The sequence below is a fragment of the Anolis sagrei genome, chromosome 3 (assembly GCF_037176765.1).
Source record: "Anolis sagrei isolate rAnoSag1 chromosome 3, rAnoSag1.mat, whole genome shotgun sequence".
NCBI lineage: Eukaryota > Metazoa > Chordata > Lepidosauria > Squamata > Dactyloidae > Anolis > Anolis sagrei.
In genome coordinates this window covers 43,663,583-43,684,569 of record NC_090023.1, presented here as the reverse complement: position 1 = coordinate 43,684,569, position 20,987 = coordinate 43,663,583, and positions in this window count along the sequence as shown.

Genomic DNA, 20,987 nt, shown 5'->3' with positions numbered 1-20,987 from the left:
AGGATGACTGCAGAGGGTAAAGGGGGGAGCAATATAGTAACAACACCTTCTCATCAGCTGATTGAAGAGGCTGCCTCCAGGTTTAATTAAAATCAGTTCTAATATTTTTCATAAACACTGGGGGAAAGTTCTAAGACTGTCTTTTCAATGTTCCAGCCAATATTTTTACAACAGTCGATAAATTATCAGCTTTAAGAAGAGGACTACATGAAAAAATACCCTGACACATGCCTATTATAATGTTATGTTTTATTGATTGGTAGCTATTTTTAGAACCTAGTGGGAGAAGAATGTTGAACACAATTGGGGCAGAATGGGATGACGAGAAAGAAATAATCCCTACTCACTGAGGGTACATTGTGTTACAAAATATATTGTGTATATAAAGTTTTCATGAATTTTAGAAAGCAGCAGAATAATGCATGAAAGCTTCTCTTTCTATTTCACTTGGGTAACTGGCCTAGCAGAAAAATGCATGGCACAAGAAAGTCAATTTTGTCTCAGGTTCTTTAGAAAATGTATGTGCAATGGGATGCTTGATTTGGTCTACTTCCTGATGAGTACACTTGTCAAAGGCCAACATCTAGATGGCATTAATGTCAATTGCTGGGGAGAGGATGGAGATGAAAGGCTTAACAGACACATGTTTATGTTTTACAAGGATTTCTGCAGCAATCACACCATCTCTTGCACACGGTACTTCTATTTTGCATTTCCTCACATCTGAATATTACACTCAGGCTAAATCTATACTGCTAATAACACAGTTTGAAATGTATTATTTGGTCAGTGTAGTAGACCCATAAAATGCAGTTCAAACTAAGTTATTTGGCAATATAGACCCAGCCTCAGTTAATCTGTTAATCAGACCCAATATAGAAAGTCTTCTCTCCCCATCTCTCACTGAATATTCTAGTAAAGCTAGCCTGCTATTGCTCCCATAGGACAGAGATAAGAAGATGTACGTTGATATTTGTCAAGTGGACTTCTTCTGGGACCCATATTGGACTCACATTTTTGTTCAAGTAGTTTTAAAAACTACCAACTTCAACATTTTCATTTATACCAAGCAGGGTGAGGTTGTATGATGTGATGGGCCACGATTTTATATATGTTTTTAGGAAATCCATGTTCAGCTATATTCTAGTTTTAAGTTCTTATTGCATAGATTAGGACTTCTTACTAATACACTTTCTGCTGTATTTTTAAAAATCTTCTTCCTGACTTTGTTTTTTTGTCTTCATCACAGTGCTTATTCATGCTTTCCTCTGCCCTACTTTCAAGTAGAATAAGCCCTCATCGCTTATCATGGAGCAAGACTTCCATCATTCCAAACTTCTTCCCTTCCCTCTCTCCCTTCCTTCCTCACTGTTTTAAGTCTTCATGGGCCTTACAGAAGAAATCACCTCTTGGACCTCTATAAAGGCCCTGTGGAGAAATGAATAATCCACACCACCATTGGCTACCTGGGGCAGTAGCCTTATTCTACTTGAAAGTAGGGCCACTTCAACATGTAAATACATGTAATATATTAATTGGTCAACTGGGAGCTGAAAGTGCTGTAGATCCAATAGACTTTTATTCTTTCTATCCACATCCATTGCCAAACCACAGAAGCTTTTCACACTCTTTGAGGGATGACAAGACATCATGGAAATTTTCACAATGGTTGGGAGAGGATGCCTGCAGATTGAGCTTTATCAGGTTCCTTAGAGGAGAATGTCTACTTCTTCCTATAAGTTCTGGGATACTGCCTTGGGATAATAAATTTAACATGCAACTATACTAAACTCCCTGTTAAATTGAGATGATCGTTCTGAAGTCTGCAAACTTCTAGACACTTCATGACTCTAGAATTAATCAGCTTCTCCCTCTCCCCCCCAGCACAAACACACATAGACATGCAGTTTTAATATATATCTGCATAGTTTCTGTTCCCCACACATTGAAAACATGGCAACTTAAACATTTTCTTATCCATTCCTTTCTACTTCCTCTTTACAGTGGACAGCCTAGCTTAGCTTAAAGTTCATATACACATTCCAGTCTACAAGGACTGTAGTATCAAAAGTAGAAACATCAGCCATGTTTCAATGAATTAACTTTGGGTGAATGTATGCAAACATAACATCTCAACTGAAATACGGACAACTTTAGAAATAATTGACTTAGATTATTCTCGGTATCACAAATTATCCCCAAAAATGCATCTTTTAAAGCATCTCAGTCAATAGTACGATCAGACATGGTACCTTGGTAATATACAGGGTGAGGCAGCATAACTTCCTTTTTAAAAAATGCACGCCATTCAGTCGGTTGAAAACATAGCAGAGTGTTAGTGGTCTCGTTTGAGAGGTGGGAGTATAAAATTTTGTCCTGACACAGTTCAGTCGCCATCATGCGTTGGAACAGTGAGAAGCGTGCTTTTGTCGTTGAGGCCTACTTTTCGAGCAGAATTTGGAGTGACTGGCCCACTCTCCAGATTTGGCCCCTTGTGATTTTTTTCTATGGGGTTTTTGAAATCCCGTGTTTATGTGAACCGTCCAAGGACTCTACAAGATTTGAAGACCAACATCCAGAAATAAATTGCCAACATAACACCTGCTATACTGGCAAGAGACATGACAAATGCCAGAAATCAGTTTACTCAGTGTATGGAGAATGGAGAATGGGGGACGTCACCTACCTAATTTGATCTTCAAAACTATGTAAAACAAAACTTTAGGTATGCGCCTACATTATAAAAAAAATTCTGATTCATACAATGGGTTTCATTAAGTTTTGAAAAAAGGAAGTTATGCTTTTTTTATTTGTCGTGCCAGGGCAACCAGTCAATTATATTACATTTCTAACAGAACAAAGCAAACAAACAGTTTGGTAGTTGATTAAATGTCCTTTGATCAGTAGCTGGCCACTTGGAGTGCTTCTGGTATTGCTGCAAGGAGGTCCTCCATGGTGCATGTGGAGGGGCTCAGGTTGCATTGCAGCAGGTGGACTGTGGTTTGCTCTTCTCCACACTCGCATGTCGTGGATTCCACTTTGTAGCCCCATTTCTTGAGGTTGGCTCTGCATCTTGTAGTGCCAGAGCGCAGTCTGTTCAGCACCTTCCAAGTTGCCCAGTTTTCTGTGTGTCCAGGGGGGAGTCTCTCATTTGGTATCAGCCATTGATTGAGGTTCTGGGTTTGAGCCTGCCACTTTTGGACTCTCGCTTGCTGAGGTGTTCCAGCGAGTTATGCTGCCTCACCCTGTATAATGCTATACTGACGTATGTAATGCTCAGCATTCAGAGATGTGCCTAACACAAAATGATATTATTTAGCATGCGCCGACAGGGAGCTCTGGCGTGGACTGGTCCATGAGGTCACGAAGAGTCGGAGACAACTGAATGAATGAACAACAACAATCAATTGCTCAATGTAAAAGGCAGTCTGAAAAGACTTTGCAGGATTCTACTTCCAGAATGGATGGGAAATTTAATATGCAAAGAAAAATGGGTCTATAAAATTGTGTAACATACACAATTAGAATCTTAGAATCATTGAACAGGAAGAGACCTTGTGGGCCATCCAGTCCAACCCCCTGCCAAGAAGCAGGAAAATAACATTCAAATTATTAAAAAAGAACATCAGTTCCATAGAACCTTGCTGGACTATGTTTCATCATCTGTTCTCAAAACCAGCATTGGAGTTCTTGTTTTGATTAACACTACCAAGAAGAGAATTTTTAAAAGTTGTCAAGAAATATGCAGGTTTTCTGTGAACATGCCAACAGTAATTGAGGTTGCCAATGCAATTTATTCTAGCACAAGTAATAAAGTAAATAGTGAACTCTTCCACATGTCAGCAACCCAGCATGGGGCATTCCATCCTCAAGCATTGAAAGTCAAATTGGCCATGGCATCCCAGCCATAAAATAAGCAAATATGCCAAAATAAGACCAGTCAAAGAACTATAGAGAATGAAATTCTTTGCATTGATGGATTCCACATAAGTATGGCATTTATTTACTGAGTATTTTCTAATGTGCCAGAAAATTAATTTTAGGAGAGTGAAAGCTAGCTTTTAATTGTTTGTCCCCTAGAGTCAGACAAACCATCACATGAAAAATCAAAGGAAATTGTGCAAGTAGCCCCAGAATAATTAGCAGCAAAGTGGAGTTTGTCACATGTAGTTTCAGTGTCTCCTAAAATATGAAAGAAAAACATAGTCATATTGTCTTATCATTTCCTCCCTGTTTTGTGGACTTTCCCTAATTTGTGGGCCATAGCTTCCCTGATTTTTGGTTTCATTTGCCTTGTGTCCCCCCACTCCTCCATGTTTTTCTGCTGTGCTTTTATCTTGATCTATCCTTGGGTTGCACAGCAAAAGAGATACCTGGATGAAACTTGGAGAACTGTTTCCCAACTGCAAAATAGAACAGAAAAGATGCCGTATATTAAGTTATCTAGTACCTACTGCATTGCACTCAGGATGGAGTTGTTCTGACCCTGTGATGTCTCAGAGAGAGAGAGAGAGAGAGAGAGAGAGAGCTTTTGCCCATCACCTTCTATGAAAGAAAGATTTTAACCATTTTCCAGAGTTAAGGTCCCAATGCGTAGGAAGTGAGACCAGCTGTACAGAGGTAAACTACAGGGGAAGGATTCTGTTTCCCTCATCATGCTTAGCTTTTCCATTTGTATCTCCACTGCCTTATTCTGTCAAACCAAAGCTTGTGTGCATGTATTTGCTACAGTCATTTTAGTCTGGTCTTTTACTGTCACCTTCTAATCAAGTAACTTTTTACAAAGCTGACTGAGAGCAGAGATTTGTTGCTTTTACTACATCTGCATTACTGCTTCTAACAGGTTGTGAAGCTTTAGTAGTGTTGCCAGAAAGACCTATGACTCCTGAAAGGAAAAACACAGCTAAAGCAGACTGGAATTGAATTATTAATGACAAAAAGCATCAGGAAAGATGTGTGGGGTTGGTAGTATAAGTGATGAAAGAAAATCACTGTATTCACATTTGTTCATAGCATATATTTGAGCTTGCATCACTTTCCATTGACTAGATGATTCTGTAATAAGAGTTTTAACCTCTTATTAGAGCTAATTCAATGCTTCCTTAGATCTGAATGTTGATTTTAAAAAATACATACTCCATGTGTACCAGAGGCTTAGTACTCTGTTACAAAATAGACTATTAGGGAAATAAAATTGAATACATATAGAGGGGAATGAGAAAAAGAAGGACTTCAGTAAAAGGCTCCACTCTCAACTCACTTGCAATAATTTTAAGGTACAAAAATATCAGATATACAGAAGGAAATGTACATAAGTGTATGAGTGCTGGGACTTATAAAGATACATGATATGTTAGCGAAAACCTCCCTAAGGCCCCTATGCAGAATATCTCATATCAGCAGCCATTGAGTGTCAGGACCCAAAAGTCTTAATTAAAGCCAGACACAAAATAAGAGTTCAAACACAGCTTTATTACACAAAAAGGACCTACAAAGCACTTAACTTCAGTGCTAAGAGTCTCAGGAGTGATTTGGCATCAAAATGAAGGTGATACCAGTAACAAAAATATAACCCGGATTATAGCGCTGCTTTATAATCCGGATTAAACAAAAAGTAGAGCAAACTGCTTGCAAATTGACACAGCACAAAAATACAGTCACAGAAGATGGAAAAACGTAGTTTCAAAACTAAGAAATGTTTCAGTCACAAAGTTATTAGAGTTCAAAGTCCAGAAAGCCAAAAACGTAGTCAAACCGGTCTGTGGTCAAGCCGTTGGTAAACAAATGCTGGAATCGCCGAGGAAGCAGGAATTCAGGAACACGCGAAGCTATAGCCCAGGACCCAAAGTCAAAGGTTGGCAGTACAAAGAGTTATGTCCAATAAAGACGCTTTGCCTTCTGCAAATTACCATGCAAACAGAGCCCACTTTTATCTCAAAGTTCCTCCTCAGAGCTTGATGAGCTCCCCACCCTCTCGTCATCACTCTCAGCTGCCCCCAAACCTGCAGCTGAGTGCCCATCCCTCCACCTCTGCCAACGATTGTCAGGGTTCAGATCCTGCCAAGAGTCCCCTGGCTGCCAATCCTCAGTGAACCCCTCAAATTCCTCACTGGAGGTGGGTTGGTTACAGATGTCCCTTATTTGTTGCACACAGGTCCCGAATACATTTCCTTTGTAATTCCCCCTCAGACTCTGGCTCGCGAGCAGCCCTTTTTACACCTCTGCTCACTTCCCCATCCCCCATCTCACAATGAGAGAAGCCTGGAAACGTGTCAGTATCACCTGGGGCCATAATGATTTCCCTAATGTGCTGACATTGCTGTTCTCCCTCCGACTCCTGAGTAGACCTGTTCTCCCTGCTACCAGGAGTAGCAACTCTATCAACACGTTGAACTACAACATTGAGGTTGAACTGATCCAAAATGAATGGGTTCCTAATTTTGTGCCCCAAGAGAATCAAAGCCTCCAAAGCTCTAGATGTAACTGACCAAAATTTAAACTTAGCTAGGGGAGATCAGTCTGCATGGCAAAAAGGTGGGCCTGCTGTATTTGCTTAAGGGGTGATATAGGCTACCATTGCCCAGACCAGGAATATCTCTGTGTCACTACATGCCCTAAGGATAATACATATGCCTTATGATGGTAATTAATCTCATTGTGGTGGACATAATAGCCTAAGCCTTGAGCTAAGGCTATAACGATTGTTCTGTTTGCCCTCTTTGGGCTAGATCTATTCTCCTAAGGTCCCCAACATCAGGCCATTTCTGTCTGGAAATTATGGCAGACCATACAGTGTGCATCTGAGGCAAGCATTTTGCATGTCTTGGATGTCAAACAAAGTATGTATCCTCAATGTTTTGCCTTTTGAAAGGTCAAAGTCGTATCTACCCAAGTGGATAATTAACACATTCAGAGAAGGCATCGCCCCATTTAAACAGCCATAGGTATAACCCATTTCACTGAAGGCTCTGGCACCCTCACCATTCTACATTGGCTATATCACCCAAGCCAAGGTGATGGCCTGAAAGCCCTTCTCAAGCATGTCATTCAGCCCCATAAATTTAGCTGTAACAATGATCATCACTCGATATCTGAATGGCTGCCACCCAGGGTCTGCAACAAACTGAACAACAAAAGTGAACAGGAATGCATTTAAGAACAGTAAGCCCATGATATTTACCTCCCTAAGTCCTGTATTACAACTGTGGAACCTCCCATAGTGGCAGCCGTTGAAGCTGCACCGATCCAAAATGAATGGGTTCTGGGTTTGTGCCCCTTGAGACCCAAAGCCTCCAGAGCTCTGGATGTAACTAACCAAATTGAAGCTTAGTTAGGAGAGTTCTGTCTGTACGGCAAAAGAATGGGCTCAATCAGTTTGATCGAAGGTTGTCATTGCCCAGACCAGGCACACGTTTTCACAGCTGACATAACTAGGCCACCATATAGGGCTGCATATAGCCCATGCTGACAGAAACCCTTGGGGTGGCAAACAAAACCACTGCAGCTGGTGTTGTGCCTGCAGAAGCCTGGGCAGTCACCCTGTGTGGGAAATCAGGCCTACCAGGTGGAATAGGAAGCCAGACTTGTACCCAGGGACTACAGCTGTATCCAGAAGAAAAATAGTTGTGCCAGCTGCCAGACCTGTCACACTTGCCCAGCCATGGCTGGAGGCACAAGCCAACCAGGCATCCACCACTGCAAACAGGCATCCACCCGCTCACCCAGATGCACCTGTCCCAGAAGGGCTACTTCATGCCTCCCAGCACTGCAAAGAGAGTACCCATGAAAATGAGGCCCTGCATCTCGCATTGCCAGGAGGGGGGCACCAAAAATGAAAATGAGACCCACACACAACAATGGGCCCAATGGACCAGACATCCACAAGGCACTCCTCACTGCAGCTGCCTTCTCCTGCACAACAAATCCTCTACTAACAGTTCTGTAACGTTGAGTGCAAAGGAGACAAGGACAGCTTGTCACTGGGCCAATGGGTTCTCCAATGCTTGCTGCTCTATGCTAGGAGCTGAGAAGGATGGATGCCTTAAATGTTGTGCCCTGTCCCCAGAAGTTAGTCTCCATTTATTGCAGTGGGCAAATAGCTCTTGTTAATACACAAATGTCCTATTACTGTAAGCTTCAGCACAAATACCAATTGGAGTATTGGGAAAAGCATCAAACTAACTCATATAATACACAAGCATGGGAAAACAAACACATAGGGACAATTTACAACAGTGTAACAAACATATTATTCACGTTTTTTTCAAAATAATTTGTCAAATCTTCCATAGGTTATGTCGACAAACTTCAACATATCCAGTATTGTCCCATGTTAATTCAAGATGTGATAAACAATCTTGGGAATACAACAAGGTTCCCGGCTGTTTTTATGTCCTTGCTTCAAGAGGAGTATGTCTTCTTCAGGTTTCTTTCAAGGTTCCTTCATTCATTCGTTTGCAATAATATCTTCTGAGGCTTTACAAACTAAATTTAAAGAGGACAAAATAATAGATATGCTTGCCAGCACCCTATTGCATCATTATAATTCTTATATAAACAATTTGATACAATGACATACTTACTTCCACTTGCTAGACAAATGGCTCTGCTGTGAGATTTCAACACAGGGTAGAATACTCCTAACTTCCATTTGTGAGCGACCAGGTAAAGGAGGTTACTCCCTTTTAAGGATTATCAGCTAGTTTCTGTAGTTCCACATTACATTACTCTAGCTTCCAAGGATTTCAAAACAGAAATTTCCATCTTCAAGAAACTGTTTAGTGAGAGAGGTTATCCAACTAGAAGCATCAGATAGATCTTACTTGCTTTCTGTAATTGTCTGTCACTAGTTCAGCCTGAGGGTCAGCCAAGTTATTCTCCAAGTGACGAGATTCTCAGGAGAAGAAGGAAGTGGAAATAAGACCACCGCCCCCCAAGAAAGACAAAGACCCAGACAGTTGGCACAAACCCTTCCTTACAGGTGCAGCAAAGGGGCTTTAAATGAGACACCAATTTAAAATAACGTATGGAATATGGCCATTGACTGAACTGATTGTCCTTAAAAGCAGGAAGTTGTCATTTGTTAGTTTACTTTCAGTTCATCTCTCGATCGGAGAGATGCTATTGATTCTGGTAACTGAACTGTTTGAATTTACAGATTTTTTCAAACTTTTGACTGATTGATATCAGACACCTCTTGTTACCACCATTTCTGAACTACCTTGCTTTCTGAGCAGGACAGCACCCCGGACTGTCATCTCTTGGAGAGGTTCCCTGGAGCTTAAGGTGGGGTCTAGGGGTCTGATTCCTTAGGTGATATATAACTATATATATGCAGTGACACATGCATTTGTTTTTAATTTCCACATTAGTACACCTTTCCTGATATGCAAATTTTGTGAGCAGTTTCCCCATATTTTTGAGTAGTATTAACAACAGTATGATTATGTAGTTTTTAAAATGTATGCTTTATTTCATGCATATGTTATCCTTTGAACCTAACATGACCCTGCTGAACAAATGTATCAAGATATGCTCACTGCTGCAGAACAATATCAATTTTCTGCAATCACATGGTTTCTATTTGTTGATTTTCTTTTTAATAGGCATGCTATTAATTTTTTACATTATTTTGATAGATATTCTAACCTTTGTCTAATGGTGTACCTTTTAACTGTATTATTTTGAGTCACTTATGACCACATCATAGGAGGAGAAACCAATGTCCTAGAATGCTGCCAGGGTACTTCCTCCTTGGAACCCGCCAGATGCCATCATACAACGTCAGGCAACTTCCGATGGGGATCCATGGTTGGATGCTTCCCTTGGAACATGAAAGACTTCCCATGTTCTGTAGGGAACAACGGGGCCAGCACGGGGGGGGGGGCATGCAGTGGTGTTTCCTAGGCCTGTGCGATTTCGTTCGTTAATTCGTTATTTCGTAATTAAATCGTTATTTTTACCATATCCGAAGCGATTTCAAAACACATTTTCAAACCCGGAAGGGTTTAAAAATATCGAAACAGCAGCCCCATATATTTTACGAGCTTCAGCTCGTGTCGTTAATGGGATGGAGGCTGCTGTGCTGACTGAGTGCTGCTGCTGGTGCCTGGGAGCCAATCCGGCGCTCCCAAGCACCCCAGCAGTGCACCGTGGCAGAAGCCGGAGCCGATTGGATGGCGCGCGCGCGCTAACCCTTACAACCGGCCTCCGTGCGCCATCCAATCGGCTCCGGCTCCTGCGCCCTCCTCCTCCTCCTCCTCCTCCCAGCTGTGTTGCAGGAAGTGACAGGAGGAGGAGGAAGAGGAGGAGGAGTGCGCAGGAGCCAGAGCCGGATGGCGCGCGGAGGCCGGTTGTAAGGGTGAGTGCGCGCGCGCCATCCAATCGGCTCCGGCTTCTGTGCCCTCCTCCTCCTCCTCCTCCTAGCACTTCCTGCAACACAGCTGGGAGGAGGAGGAGGAGGAGGAGGAGGGCGCAGAAGCCGGAGCCGATTGGATGGCGCGCGCGCGCTCACCCGAGGAGGAGGAGGAGGAGGGCGCAGGAGCCGGAGCCGGATGGCGCGCGGAGGCCGGTTGTGTGAGTTTTCAGGGCTGTATGTATGACCATGTTCCAGAAGCATTCTCTCCTGACATTTTGCCCACATCTATGGCAGGCATCCTCAGAGGTCTGTTGGAAACTAGGCAAATGGAGTTATCTAATATCTATGGAATGTCCAGGGTGGGAGAAATGAAAGCCATTCAATGCTAATCAAGGTGACCATTACTGCAACATTCACACTTACAAAATGTTTTGTAAATATTAACAAAATTTCGTAAATAACAAAACATTTTTTTTGGAAAGTTTTGTAAATATTTTAAATATCGAAACAAAAAAACACCCCAATTACAAATCGATTTTAGAAACAAATTTTTTCTTGATCAAACAGGCCTAGTGTTTCCCCATGTGTGATGGGGAAGGGTTGCTATGGGGCCGGGGTGACAGGATTGCCCTGCAGATTTGTCATGGAGGCTGGCAAATTGCCCCACATGCCCTCATCAATGTGATTAGTTCATAGGTAGGAAAAAAGGTGAGAAATAATGACAATGATAACATATTCTTACAGAAAACATGCAAACTATTGAGCCTAGGTGCACTTTGCCTTACACTAAGTCTCAAGAGATGCAAACCCGATCATTTGGGTGAAAATGGCAACTCTGCCAACATTTCTTTATATCCCTATAAAGTAGAAATCCTTACCAGAATACTGTCAGGGAAGTGTCTGTGATTATTCATATTGGGCAATCCCATAACGTTCATATCCACTAAAGGGCTGCTGTTATATTACTGTATAGGAAAGTCAACAAAGTGAGCAATGTTATGGGATTGGTGCTCAACTGCACCAATGCACCTAGGGCCAATGCAAATCAATTCTTCTGTGAATCAGCCCATTATGCATTGGGATACTAGCTAAGGCTGCCAAAGCACATTGGGAACTCTTGCCAATGCCCCATTATCCCTCTTCACAATTCACTAGCAGGGTTTCATAGCATTTCTACTACATAGCTAGTTCTTTCTCTCTCTCTCTCTCTCTCTCTATACACACACATACATACAGAATTCTGAACCCTGTTGCTGCAGAATTCCCAATAAAATAACAAAATTCCTGTAAGTATATATTTCTATAAACACTACAAATCTTAAAATACAAAGAAATTGATTAAGATAGAATCTATTCTCATAATCTCTCCTCTCTGTGTGCCTCCTAACATTCCAGAGTTAACATTTGAACTGTGCTGGCATGAACTGTCATGCAACATCTGTCTGTGGTATTAGATTTGTGCTTATAGGTGTCTGAATTTAAGCCAGCCCTTATTGTAGGCAAAAAGAGAGAAATGTACGTGTGAAATGTAAGGAACTTTGACATAATAAGATCTTCCAAACATCTCTCATATTCTTTAAAAAAAGCATTAATTCAGTGAAATGACCCATAATTGATTGGTGCAGAGACACATGTAAATCACGTGTAAAACATTTGAACAACCTGGAGTTCCTACTTCATTTGGAACCCTGGGGAACCATTTCTACTTAGCATCAATAATACTGAGCTAGAAGAATTAATGTTTCATCATTCTTTTTTCATTGTACAGCTTTTTATGCCTGTACAATTGCAACTAGATATGAACTAATATGGGCTTTCAAGTATCGGTCATGCCCCTTCCCTATTACTGTGTATGGTCAGGAGATGTGTATATGTTTTTTCAGGATGTAATGTCTTCTAGAACATGAAAGATGAGTTTGTGTGTTTAAGGGAACTGCCTTCCATTTTCACCCCTGAAAATTCTAACAGAGGACATACTCCAGTATGCTTAACAGAGCTCATCCAGAAACTAGCACATTTGCCAAAGTACATAAGAGCACAGTGTGAGTAATTTTGAGTCAAATAGGGATATTGGACTGCCATCATAATGTACATAGGACAGCAACAGAGGCAAGACTGGAGCTTTTCCAAAAGCTGAGTGCTATTGAGAAAGTAAATAGCATGACAATTCAATAGAACTCTGAAAGCCCTGCTAGAGGCAGGAGATGAGTAGATCAGAAGTGATGTTGCCCAGTGGATTGCTGGAACATCCCCATGGAAAACAGAAGGCAGAATTTCAGTGGGAATTCTGCTTCAAGAGAGAGAGAGGGAGAAAAAGGTTTGCTTTCTTGTGATGCTCTGTCAAAACACAGAAAAAGAGATGTGAAATTGCTAGTTATAATGGGAAACGAGGGTAAAATGAGAGGTGCTGGAGAAGCTATTTTGCTTAGGAAAGCCATCATCAGGTAGAAGTAAATATAAATTAAATACAGCCAGCAGAGATGAAAGGTATAAAAGATTTTAGGCCTAGCCATGTCTCTCTCTGTATGGGTCCCTTTCAGCAAATTAAGAATCAGAGGCGGGTGTTCTATTTTATATTATAATAATAATAATAATAATAATAATAATAATAATTTATTTATAACCCACCCTATCTCCCTGAGGGGACTCATGCCATCCAGGTAGATGAAATGACAAATTCTCATACAGGCTCTGCTCACTTCTTGAATCCTTATGTTGGTAGATTCGGATGCTCCATTCCCTTTCACTTGTGCAGCCCCCCAATGCAAGACTCACAGGAATTACTGTGAACAGGCTCACAGATGTCCTGTATCAAACAAAAGAGACAAGAATTTTTTTCCCAGAACAAATCCATCAATTGAATCTTTCTCACCCAATCTGTGTCAGTTTGATTATGAAATGGACCTAAAAGATTTATGTTATTAAATCACTTGAAAATTTGGTGATCTTTGCATGTATTTTTCATCCCACAAATTGTTCATTTCTATGCATGGATAAAGTATTGCAGAAGTTTGAGGGAGTGAGAAAAGCAAATAAAACTGTTTTGACATCACCATATCAGCACATGAAAGGTTACTTAGGCTTTGATTTAAATAGAGATCAAACAACAACCTCATACACCTGTCCCAAGCTCAGAGGTCTGCCTGATGGGAGACAGCATGGAACATTTTCTTATAAACAGGTCATTGTAATCACTATGCTGGTAGTCTTCTAGGGTGCATCTACACCAAGGACTTAATGCAGTTTGACACCACTTTACCTGCCTTTGCTCAATGCTATGGAATCATGGAAGCCCCCCTTTTTACAGAGTCTTTAGCCTCCAAGGGTCTGGAGAACAAGCCCTATGAGGAGCGGCTTAGGGAACTGGGCATGTTTAGCCTGAAGAAGAGAAGGCTGAGAGGAGATATGATAGCCATGTATAAATATGTGAGAGGAAGCCACAGGGAGGAGGGAGCAAGCTTGTTTTCTGCTTCCTTGGAGACTAGGACGCGGAACAATGGCTTCAAACTACAAGAAAGAAGATTCCATCTGAACATGAGGAAGAACTTTCTGACTGTGAGAGCCGTTCAGCAGTGGAACTCTCTGCCCCGGAGTGTGGTGGAGGCTCCTTCTTTGGAAGCTTTTAAGCAGAGGCTGGATGGCCATTTGTCAGGGGTGATTTGAATGCAATATTCCTGCTTCTTGGCAGGGGGTTGGACTGGATGGCCCATGAGGTCTCTTCCAACTCTATGATTCTATGATTCTATGATTCTCTGATTCTCTGTCAAAGGGTGATGGGGCCTCTCCAAACTGCAACTCCCTAGATTCCACAGCTTAAAGATGAATAACACAATCTAGATGCATTCTCGGGGGCCTTGGTGGTACAGCAGGTTAAACCCCTGAGCTCCTGAACTTGCTGACTGAAAGGTTGGCAGTTCAAATCTGGGGAGCAGGGTGAGCTCCCACTGTTAGCCCCAGTTTCTGCCAACCTTGCAGTTTGAAAACATGCAAATATGAGTAGTTCAATAGATACCACTTCTGCGAGAAGGTAATGGCACTCCATGCAGTCATGCTGGTCACATGACCTTGGAGGTGTCTACACACAATGCTGGCTCTTCATCTTAGAAATGGAGATGAGCACCACCCCCTAGAGTCAGACACAATTAGACTTAATGCCAGGGAAAACCTTTCACTTTTAGATACATTCTCAGACTTCTCTCCACAAAGCACTTGGCATTCTCCTTGAGTAGTCCTGACTCTGTGAGACATCCATCCACAGATAGACTGACACAGCCCAACTCACATGACATATGGAAGGCTAATAAGTAGGAGTGGAAAATCATTTTTTTCTGGTTGATGTCCCAAAATTCCTAAAGTGTGCATTAATAGAATACCTGAAAGGTGGCAAAATATTGAAGAAAAATTGGAACAAAAATGCATGTGTATTTTCATGCATACTAAACTGCACAAATTCATACAAATGTTTCTACAAACATTTTTAAAGACAAACCGATGCAGAAATAACACAGAATGATTTTGCCCTTCCAAAAATACAGAAAGTGTAGAAACAAAATAGACATGTTCATCCATACATAACAATGAGGACTTCTCTTCTGAGGAAAGAGCTTAAGATTCTTGTAATTCTATCATTAACATTATTTCCTTGCTAGAATTTAATTTAAATTGCAAAGCATGGAACTATTACCTTTTCATGGCTGTGTATTTTATGAATTGCTACATTGTTAACTACTCAGAATTACACAAAAGAAATATAAGAAATAAGTAGACAAGTCGGCAGGAAAGAAGGAAGCGTAGTTTGCCCATTTACTCTGTGATAGATGACATAATTGGAATCTGTGGTTCTTTGTTTTGTTAGTGTGGACAAGGTGGTTTCTGTTAAGAGAATTGATTGTCATTGTGCTGTAAAGTAGCTTATTCCAAGAATTTGCTTTATCTGTTTACAACCTTGGTTTAACTTCCATAGCAACATAAAGACTAAAAAGAAGAACTGGGGGAACACTAAATTACTTGCTGTACTGCCACATAATCCCATTTATGCAGGAGGGATTTTCTTGCAGCATTTTGCAAACTTTCTCTTCCTTTTATTAATATTTGATAAAATTGCTTTATTAGTATGACATAACGAGAGAATTAGAAATAGTGCTTTTGACTCTTGATGGGATGCTGCATGCCACACAGTTACTCTGTGGATGAATCTCCTGTGCAAATGTGTTTGGTACTATTTCTGTCTCTATGCTAAGCTTTAATCCCTTTGCTTTTCTTGATGACTCTTATTTTCCTCGTGATTAAAGCTCCCTTCCCAGCAGTTGTTGAAGGGTAGCTTGCCTGACTTACCTGTGCAAAATTCCCTTCTCAATTTGTCAAGATAGTAGGTTTTTTTGAAGGAAGCAGTGTGCTTTGATTTTACTTTTTTATTTAAGGACTGAGAGAAGGAAAGATTCTCCTTATATTTTACCAGAGCATATTAAGAATGAAATAGGCATTTCATTTTTGTTTTGTTTTGTTTGTATCCTGCCATTCTCCTGGCACAGAACCCAAGGTCATTTGCAATTTGTTAAAAGAAAGTAGGGCTAAAATCTTATTATACAAAAGTTTCAACATTTAAATAAACAAAGCAAAAGCAAAAATCTAACACACTTTAGAACATGTTTAAACATTATTATTTTTTTTAAAAAAAAGAGAATACACTCTATTAAAAGATCTTTATATTATGAGTTAAAAGTCATAGGCCTGCTTCTAATGAAAAGCTCAGGTATACATTGGCAACTTGGGGTGCATCTACATTGTAGAATGAATGTAGTTGATACACTTTAATTGCTGTGTCTCAATGATATGTAATCCTGGGATTTTTAGTTTGCTGAGGTACCATCAGCACTCTTTGGCAGAGAAAACTACAGACCTTGTAAAATGGCAGCTCTTATGTTTCTATAGCACTAAGTCATGGCTGTTAAAGTGATGTCAAACTGCATATGTTTACAATGTAGATGGACCCTTAGGACTTCATCTATCCACTTTAAATCTGGTTGTGGCCTCCTGCAGAATTTTTTAGTTTAGGGTGGGATTTTTAAAATGCTCAGCCAGAGAGCTCATGGGCCTCATTAAACTACAACCCCCAGAATTATGCCCAGAAGGCAGCAACCAGATGTAAACTGGATAGATGCTCTACTAGTGTGATGAGGTCCTTAGTTATGTATGCTTAAGTAAATAATGCCAAAACTTATGAACTAACCAACAGCCATCAGCTGTATCAGGTAAAAGAGGTCTAGGTTCTTGTGGATTTTTTCGGGCTATATGGCCATGTTCTAGAGGCATTTCTCCTGACGTTTCTCAGCTGCTGTTTAGAGTGGAAAGAGGGGAAAGTTTCCAACCACCTCCTACCGGCAATTGATGTGATGACAAGAGATTGAGGTAGGAGTCCAGTTTCTTATCGTCACAGTCATAGGCTGGAAACATCATCCTTCCCTGTCTCAATTGGTGGCTGAACATATCTCTTTCATCTGATCAGCTGCTGGCTGTTAAGGTGGGTGGCCACAGGAAAACATGTACATAATTACAGTAAGACTATCCTATCTAGTAAACATCAAGCAGTTAAAGATCAGTAATGCAAAGTTACCAATCTGTAACTGCAATACAGAATGCCAGCAATGTTCTTTTCTTGCTGGTGGACAAAGATCAGGAGCAAAGGCAGATACTTAGATCAATTCCTTCGGGAAACAATTGCTATTTGTAGAAAAGCAGAATAAATAAATATTGGACAATTGATAAGCTGTTGCCCTCCTCTCGCTTCAAAATCTTCCTGGCTCAATAGTCTATCAATGCTAAGATTTCTTTAAAAAGAAAGTTGGGGGGAAAACTTCCACCATCAAGAAAAGTAATGCAATATTGCACTTAATGCCCCTATAATCTAGTGTTATGATTTAGTTGTGCCTTTTCATTATAGATGCAAACCTTGTTACTTAGCATTAAACATCTTCCATTAATCTGCCTTTCTGGTAGTGGAATTGACATGCACTAATGTAGCTATTAGGACTATTTATACTAAGTGTCTCAGAGTTGGTTGTTCATAAACATATTCCCAATTGTTCAAATGGCACCTCTGGCCCAAAATATTAAATGGCACACTTTGACATTTTGTTGTTTCTGAATAACCAAATCCCTTGAAAACTATATGAAAATCTATAAAGCCATTCACTTTTAATCACTGCTAATGTGAATCATTTTTCAGTTAATACCAAAAGTATAAGCTGCATGAATGGGGATTTGTGACATTGAGATATAAGTCATTAAATCAGTTCTCAGTTTTCATTAGAATTTTATGGTTTGAGGATATGAAAAGAGGCATAACCTTGGTTGGATCATATTTTGATCCTCATTTCATATTTCCTTGTGAGCTTCCATAACAAAGAAATATAAGTCCTATTATACATTTCCTGCTCATAAGTGTATGGGCAGAAGTGCCCCCATCTGGCACCCCACCAATAGCTATGGGAGATCTTGTGGGAAGGGCCTTCTCTGTCAAGGCTTTCTGGTTATGCCATACCCTTTCTAGAGCAACCTGTTTGGCATCAACTCTTGTAGTTTGAGAACAAATAAAAAATAACACTAAATCATTTAGCACCTCATTGATTTCATCCAAAAATATTGATGTTTTTCACTTATTGTAACTGATTTGTCGGATTGTTTACTGTGCTTTTCTTCTGTTATAATTATTTCTTTTTCAAAATTGTCTTAAACAGTCTTAGTTATTTTTATTCTCCCCTAAGCTCTATAGTTAATGGGTGCTGTATAAAAGCTGAGGATTATATTTTACACCAGCTACTTAGATACACATGTGTACCTAAGGGTGCATCTACACTGTAGAGTTAATTAAGCTTGACACCACATTTACTGCCATGGCTCAATGTTATGGAATCCTTGAAGTTGTAGTCTGGTGAGCAAAGAAAGATACAAATCCCATGTTGTAGCCACATTCACTGGTGAAAGGTAACTGGAAATATCACTCTCCTTGAACTTTGGTTAGCAGCTGAACAGTCTTCCTTTGCCTGATGCAGTTGTGGCTCTTCAGGTGGGCTGTAAGGAGCATTTACCATCATGGCAACAGTGCTACAAACAGGACTACATACTAAATACAGAATAGTTACATGCCCGCAACTCTATGTTACACTTCTAAAGCTACAATACAGAATGTTTCCAATATGAACAAATAACCAGTAAATTTAAATAGTTTATGCAGGAGCCCTAGCTAATAACACAACTCAATTTACACAGTGCTACCCACTATCACCTTGGCAGGCAGTAACAGTGGGAACTTCCACCCCATATTGATACATAGCACATAACACTGCTTGGAACCCTCCACATGATTTGAAATATAGTCCCATTTACCCCATCTAAAATGTTTCTAAAATGCTCCAAAATGTCTCATTCTCACTAAGAAAGGTTGTGTTTAGAACTATCAGTTAGTCCCTATTCTTGTGAAAGTTCTTGCCTCCAGTACAAGTATAACAAAAAAAACCCACTATTTTTGTGAAGGGTTTTGCTATTTCCTACACACATTTTTTTCTGTGCAAAACTAGTATTTTTGAAGCAAAGCACACACTCACAGCAGTGTACAAAAGAATGGTCAAATCAGCACTGATGAAGAGTCAACTCAGTTTAGCTTCCTTAGCAGTTTTGCTAAATATATCAAGAGCAAGAGGATCTGGCATTATAGATTTCTTCCTGGCTATTGCACTAGAAATAACCTCTTTACTAAGGTAATCCTGTTTCCTGGTAGTCAGCTCAGCCTTCTACGTGTGCTTACCTTTGCCGATAGCTGCATCAATCCCTTCCTCAAATCCATGTTTATTATGTTCCTATTGGTTTGGTCAGGTTCTAGGAGAATCATAGAATACAGCCTAGCATTTTTCTCCATCCTCAGCCAGTTGTCCAGCAAAAAGTAGTATGAATATTAAAAGGGTTTTACAGAGGCCTTTCTATTTCCCCACTTTGAAACTTGCAGAATCATAACACCAGGAATCTTCCCTTTCTATTCCTCTTCTTTAAAAAGTAGTTATATTTGCACTGTTTCTCTCTCCTTTACAATTTCCAGTATTTCCCTATTATGTCTCTATTCCAATAGTCACTCTTCCAAGACTTATGCAATTTTTATTTTGTTGCATTGTCACAAAGCCTGTTGGAAACCAACTCTGCCCATTCCTTAATTTGGTAACTGTCATTTGACATTCTGCTGCTTCCTCCTCCTCCAAGTTTACTTCCCATTTCTTCATTCTAGTTCTGTGAAACAGCTCCAGGGTTGAGTCCATCTTCTCTTTCCTGGTATAAAGCCATAACTGGGATATTCTCTTTGATGAAAGTTTCCATCTGTGCTCAGCAGCTACTAGACCCTGATTTATATGTAAAACATACATTTGCATTTAGGGAGGAAAATACTTCCATTCAAATATGAAAAAATTAGATAGAATGAGCAATAAGTAGAAAAATACAGGATGAGTGACAACTAGCTTGACAGGGGAAAATATCCAGAGTTCTTAGTATATCATAAGCTAAATGTGTGTGGCTGTAGAAACTGAAAATACAATTCTCAACTTTATGTGCAAAATGATAGACTGCAGATCAAGGGAAATACCAATACACACTAATCTTCTTTTGTCAGATGACATCTGAAGTACTGGATCCAATTCTGAACCTTTCAGTTTAAGAAGGATATGTAACATACCCAGAGGAAAGCAAACAAGATGGTAAATTATGTATCTGGAAACCAAACTCTGTGAGAAATGCTGGAGGAAGTTGAATGAGTTTAGCCTGGATAACAGGAGACTGTGAGGGAATATGATAGTCATCTTCAAATATTTGAAGAGGTGCAAGGTTGAAGGTGTAGTGATCTTTTTTTGTTTCTCCACAGGGCAGGGCCAATTGTTTTAAACAACAAGAAAGGGACTTATGACTAAAGAACGGCTTGACAGCCAGAGCTGTTAAACAGTGGAACAGACTGCCCTGAAAAGTTTTGGGCTGTTTTTTTTCTTTTAGGGTGTTTTGAGCAGAATTGGTATGGCCATCTTTCAGAAATATTTTAACTCTGGATTCCTGGACAGGAGTTGAATGAGATGGTGTTTATGAGTCTATGACACACCTCAACTGAAAGTATCAGATTTGTATGTACTAGGCAGTCAGTTTGTTACATATGTGAATTTACAGCTTCTGTGTAATCATAACCAGTAACTAAGGATAAAGGATAGCAAATAATTTTCTCAGACCAACATGATGATTAAAATTCCCCAATATCAAATGTGAACAGCAGGTGCTCTGACTGCACACTATCCCAATCACTCCCAAAGCATGGGGTCATGACTTAGCACTGAATTAAGAATGTCAAACCCACCAAACAATATCATTGAGTGCACTTAACTTTGTATTTGTCTTCTACCTGGAATTCTAGATAGCACTGTTTTTCATGTTTAAACTGACAGTTGTTAATTTTTTAATAAATGGATAGGTTAGATACTAGAAAAAGCAACTAGCTATTTTTTAAAAAAAAATACTCTTAGAGCACTGTTTCTCTAATTCTACTGATCTAAGTATTTTGGACTTCAGCTTCCAGAATAATCAAGGATTCTGGGCCAAGGCAGCT